A 5,995-nucleotide genomic window follows, 5' to 3' on the forward strand; every position below is an offset into this window, starting at 1 on the left:
TATATATATATATATATATATATATATATATATATATATATATATATATATATATATATATATATATATATATATATATATATATATATATATATATATATATATATATATATATATATATATATATATATATATATATATATATATATATATATATATATATATATATATATATATATATATATATATATATATATATATATATATATATATATATATATATATATATATATATATATATATATATATATATATATATATATATATATATATATATATATATATATATATATATATATATATATATATATATATATATATATATATATATATATATATATATATATATATATATATATATATATATATATATATATATATATATATATATATATATATATATATATATATATATATATATATATATATATAATGGAAGATATATCGGCGTGCAAAACTCCAGAGTAGTAGAAAACTAACACGGGACCTCCGGTGTTAACCTCTCGTGCCCTAGACCGATCACTTAACGAGCGAAGCTGACTGGGACCTATGTCCTTGATGATAAATTGAAATTGACAAAGTATATATGATGCCCAACATATGCAGTGGTATTTTCCAACACTGACAAGACTTTCCACAGCCACGGACAGACAAATTACACAATATATCTATAATATAATATAATGTAATACATAAGGACTGGCAAAAGTTGGTCACTCGGTAAAAAAATGTCAGTCTGGTCGAGATTGCAACTCACTTGAACGAGAACGCCGTCGTTGCAGTTTTTCTGCGCGTTCAGGTGGGAACACATCATCCGAGAGTGACAACGAGCTTACTGTTCGGATCTAACTATGGGAACCCGTCGGTATTGTTGTGGAAACTGTTAGCCTGAGGACTCACACGGGTGAGATTGGGTCCGTCCGCGACAGTCGGAAAATTCCTCCAAATGTTGGGTGTGGAGAAGGGGGTTCCAAACTTCGTCGTCAGGTGACTTTACGGAAGATGACGGAAAAAAGAAAGCAGCACGCCGAGATGGCAATGACGACGCAGATGACAGAGAGGGTCCACGGTTAGTTCCACCACCGCCATCGCCAGCAGGTTCGATATTCGGACAAGTCGTACTGGTCGGTGGAAAACCAAAATCTTCAGCAGTACCCAAATTATGAAGAGAAGAATGACCGAGACGACCTCGGTGGGGATAGTCATGCAGTGGATTGCATGCGGTTTCACCACGAAGTTGGTCCTGCTCGAACTCATCTCCGAATTCAAGAGACAGGCTAGAGGGTACTGGAACGGTATTGGCTAACCACCGAGAATTCCAAGCACCCACATCGTGGAAACTTTCACTTCCAGGCAAGTCGGAAACTGACGCATCCGGTGGTAAGCAACTTACACCAACGGCCTGGAACTGAATAAGCACGATAAAAGAAAGCTTAGACTATTGAAATACAATCAGGAGCGCACAGAAGTGAGCGTAGTTAAACTGAAGAGTTAAAAAAACAATGGTATCAATTCCTCAGGGCGTGAGAGACATCTCGGTCAGCGTAGCAGATTGGTTTCCATTGATCACTTCTGAAGTGTTCTGGTGAAGTAGACCCACTTGGAACCTCAGCGCACCACAAAGCCCCCCTCAACCATTCAACAGGATACCGAACCTAAACTAAGGATAGAGCATCCATAAAGTGAGCTGATTCACCTCTGAGATGAGATTATTCTGATCCAATCCAATCGCTCCGAGGAAATGCATCGAATCACCCGGGGCGGTTACGTTATCACCAAATAAGAAATGCCACACAATGTCATTGATCCAGACCTATTGGTCAATGATTGCTTTAGAGTTTGTGTCATAAGTGGTACTGAGACATTAACCGGTCAAAATAACCGACTGCTTTTCACTAAAATCGACTTAGCCGATAACTGAACACACAAAGCCGCCTGCTGGAACGGTTCACAGTTGATATATCGATTGAAGTTAGCAGGGTTGACGCAACACAAGATAACTACTCGAGTTTCCAAATGTTTTCAGAGAACAACGATAGCTTATCCTGTTTGGTAGTTGATTTCGGTATGAACAGAGAAAAACTAACGTGGATGCGGGGGTGGGGGTGCGCGTGGACGACCACCGTAGAAATTCACCAAGTTACGCCACTGAATGCAAATCACGGTAGGGACCGAATGGGTGGCGCGTTAACTTCAGACGAAGTGGAGAAAACTATCATGGAAACTGCTGAGATATCGGGATAGAAATCAAAGTTCGTTGATCTAATGCAGAAGTCATGCGACACGGTTCCCATTGGCATCGCTACCGAAAGTCTCATCGAACAGTTGACCTCTACCCATCGGGAACACACGACCGATCGTAATTGATGGTGGACTTCCTGGAGGGACTCGCTCTTTGAGAGTTGATGTAGTAGTGTATTCTGTCGACTGACGAGCATTTCATCTCACGACATTCAAAAAACCATACATGACCCGGACGGAGAAAGAAGCTCCGTATATTGAAATCCCAGCAGTTCTTATTATCATCAAATGATGCCAACCAAGTACATTCAAAACGAATAAAGCGATGGAGAGGTGCAAAAGGGTAGGAGGGCCTAGGGGAGAACAATTATTACCGAAATACACTCATTTGCATACCAATTTGGCTCTGATGGAAGACTCGCCTGGAACCCAGCTGAACTCCTCGTTCATGATGTTCTTAAGCAACTGAATGTGCTACACTAAGTCGCTTCATGTTTCAGTTTCTACAATATTCCGTATACCTGGATATATTGTATACATGTAATGCACTACCCACAAGGTTGCTGAAAGCTCTTCGACAGCCCACGACCGGGGCTCATCAAGTAGGCGCAATCCCCGAGTTATTGTCAACGTTATGTTTTAAGGATATCATAAACGCGAGATTCAGCTGGGTTCGAGGTATCCCCGTCAAAATCAAATTGAATGAATGTATAAATCGCTAATTCCGTGCGATTCGGGTTCAAGTACAACATAAGGTTGACGGGAACTCGGAAAGTGCGTTTACCTGATGAGTGCCAAGAAGGGTGTGGGCTGTCAAACAAACTTTATCAACCCTATGAGTAATGTATCACGTCCATAGAACGATTATTCTTTTCGATGGAATATACCGGTGATGCAAGTGTTTGACCCAGAGAATTAGGCAAGAAAAAATAACTTCTAGCCGCTTAGGTTTGTCCCAAGTAAGACTGTTTGAATTTCTCCGGGTGCAAAAGCCACATGACAAAAATATTTGATATAAGGGCACCGGCAACTACGTATAAACTGGTCCGTTTTTGTCAGTAAAATCAGTTTTCTCATCGGAATGGCTGTGGAACCTCGGCTTTCTACGCCGGTTTCGGGCTGGGTTCGATTCAAACGTGTGATTATGAATTGTACTTGTGTGCTAATGCACTTGTCTGTGCTAGGAAAGCCTAGCCTTGGAATCGATAATAGTAACTCCATAAGGTAATGAAGATCATGAAAAATCTACTGGTCTGAGGAGTCCTCTCCGTTCCAACCAACCTGGCACGATGACTAATCTTGTGGCACTACAGTGGAGACTCCAGGGTTACACTAAAACCGTACCAGGCGACGGAAGGGAGCTCAGTTTCATTGCTGTCACCCGTCGCTCAGTTGAACCACCCTTTTGGTGCCTAACTGCCATGCCACCCGAAGGGTGCACGAGGGCTAGGATACCGCCAGGTTGCCCAAGCCTAGACAGGCGAAGTCGAGAGACAGAGGTCGGGTTCGAACCACGGACCTTCCGGTCAGTAAATTCGCGCTCTAACCACTTGGGTCGTCTCGCTACCGTCGTTCAGACGGTAGGTGTTGTACTAGGGGTAGTGTCAAAAATCAACAAGTAGAAAGATTTAGGGGGTTGGATGCGAAAGAAAACGGGGTATGACTATTCTACAGAACGGAAATGCTGCTGTTTCAAATCACAGGCCTTTCGACCCAAGGTTTGTTTCGGGGAAACCGCTTTCCGACTTTTCAAAATTCAATGTATTGTCACAATTCGTTCGGGCACGAGATGACCGACACCAGTAACAAAATCAGCGCAGGTTCAGCTGGACCGTAGCATGACGCGTTCAAGACCGAAGTCATGGAGGGCTCTGAGCTACCAACCCATAGTCCCCACGGTAAAGTCAAACGAGTCCCAATGAAAGGACGACATAAAACGGTTTACGAATTAGTTAGAAAACGCACTCTGACAACTCGCCAAGGGGATGCTTCAGATGAACATTGCTATTCGTTCATATACGACAACCTCAAGGGCCTACATGCGTCCCGCATGACTAAAACAACTCCGGCTCCAACAAGCACTCAAACGACCTACTGTAGTTTATACTATCAAAACCAAGACTCCAAGGCTTAGGTTCATTTCGATTTCATGGTACTCAAAACGACAGTACCCATGATTCTGAGGGTGAACTTTACGTTAAGGGCAGCCGATACACAGTAGACACAAGATGGATGTGGAAAACCTTACATACCTCGGTAGTCCATGATTCTGTGAACTTTACGTTAAGGGCAGCCCATACACAGTAGACACAAGATGGATGTGGAAAACCTTACATACCTCAGTAGTTGTATGTATTCTGACGGAAGCGTGTCTGATGAAGTCAGTGCAAGAATCTCAAAGGCTAGAATCACGTTTGCTAACTTGCGTCACTTGCGGCGTCAAAAAGGCATCTCACTGGATCTTAAGGGTAGTGTGTATCAGGCTACAGTAAAGGCTGTGTTGTTGTATGGGTGCGAGACATGGCCTCTTCGGGTAGATGATGTGAGGCGTCTTCAGGTTTTCGACCACCGATGCCTCAGAAGCGTGGCTGGTTGTGGATGGCGTCAGCGTGTCAGTAACGAGGCGATTAGAAAACGGGTATTTGGTTGTGCTGCAGGCACCTCAATCCGGGAAAACATCCAGCATCATCGACTGCGATGGCTCGGTCATGTGCTACGCATGCCGAAACACCGTCTACCAAGCATCAGTGGCAACACTGATGTTGGTGTCATTGATGATGATGATGATGACGGATGAAGTCTGGATGCTGATTGAGTGCGCTCACAAGACAGAACATCATAGAATGCAAAGCGCCTTACTTTTCTAAGAATAGAGGTAAGTAAGCTTAAAGACAAAAGCCTGGTTAAAACGAAACGATTATCCGAACACCGAAAATAATCATGACATTTACGCGGGCCGCTGAATTGTATTTAAAGAGGGGTACCTCAGACACGAGAACTGAATGAAGGTTGACCGCAAAAATCTACCAAGGGGTAATGAAAAATGTGACCAGGCTTCTCAATGTCTTAAATGTAGGGTCATGTGCGTTGCTGGAGCCTGGCTAAATTAGAGGTGCTAAGGTTATACGTATTTGGAGATGCCAGTGCATCGCCCTGGACTCGGGGGTGAGAGTGAAGTATGATCGACGTTATCTTTGACGTTCCTGAGCGGATGTGAGTGCGAGTCAGATAGAAGGGGTGTATAAGAGTCATTGCATTAAGTGAATGATGTACGTGTGAACTTGTTGACGAATGTGCAGTCAAGGTGTGAGATGGTGGATGGGTATAATGCCTTGATAACGCCTGAGAAACGAATGTGGGCGTAATGTGGATTGCAGTTTATAAGTTTGACTTCCTCAACGATTGGTCCATACTTTGAGGCACAGTCAAGTCTCTTCCGCAAAATGGGTTCTGGTATAGTTAGCCAGGTCGGTATAGATAGACCACAGGATGACCGATATCCAAACCGAAACATACGTTCTGGAATGGCATTTGGGGAAGCACAGAGAAGGGATCGTATATAGTAGAGGGCGTCCGACGGAGACGAATCCCAGTAACAGATGTGAAGGTCTTTCGTCTTAAGTCCGAGCTGGATCGCGCTTCAAAGTGTCTCGTTGAGATGTTCGACCTGCCCGTTCCCCTAGTGATCATAAGCAGTCGTTCGGCTGGTACAAACTCCTCTGTTATGTAGGAATGTGGACAGTTCGTCAGCCAT

The 5,995-nt window shown here is 43.0% G+C and overlaps 1 protein-coding gene across 1 annotated transcript in view; it reads right to left on the minus strand.

The window, feature by feature from the left end:
- Positions 1-900: 900 nt before the first annotated feature.
- Positions 901-5,995, minus strand: part of T265_00908 (hypothetical protein) — a gene marked incomplete at both ends in the record, with an annotated part of 27,514 nt that continues 22,419 nt past the window's right edge. The window contains one exon of the mRNA XM_009164803.1: positions 901-1,402. The remainder of the gene's footprint in view (positions 1,403-5,995) is intronic.

The sequence above is a fragment of the Opisthorchis viverrini genome (genome assembly GCF_000715545.1).
Source record: "Opisthorchis viverrini unplaced genomic scaffold opera_v5_9, whole genome shotgun sequence".
In the NCBI taxonomy this organism is placed as follows: Eukaryota; Metazoa; Platyhelminthes; class Trematoda; order Opisthorchiida; family Opisthorchiidae; genus Opisthorchis; species Opisthorchis viverrini.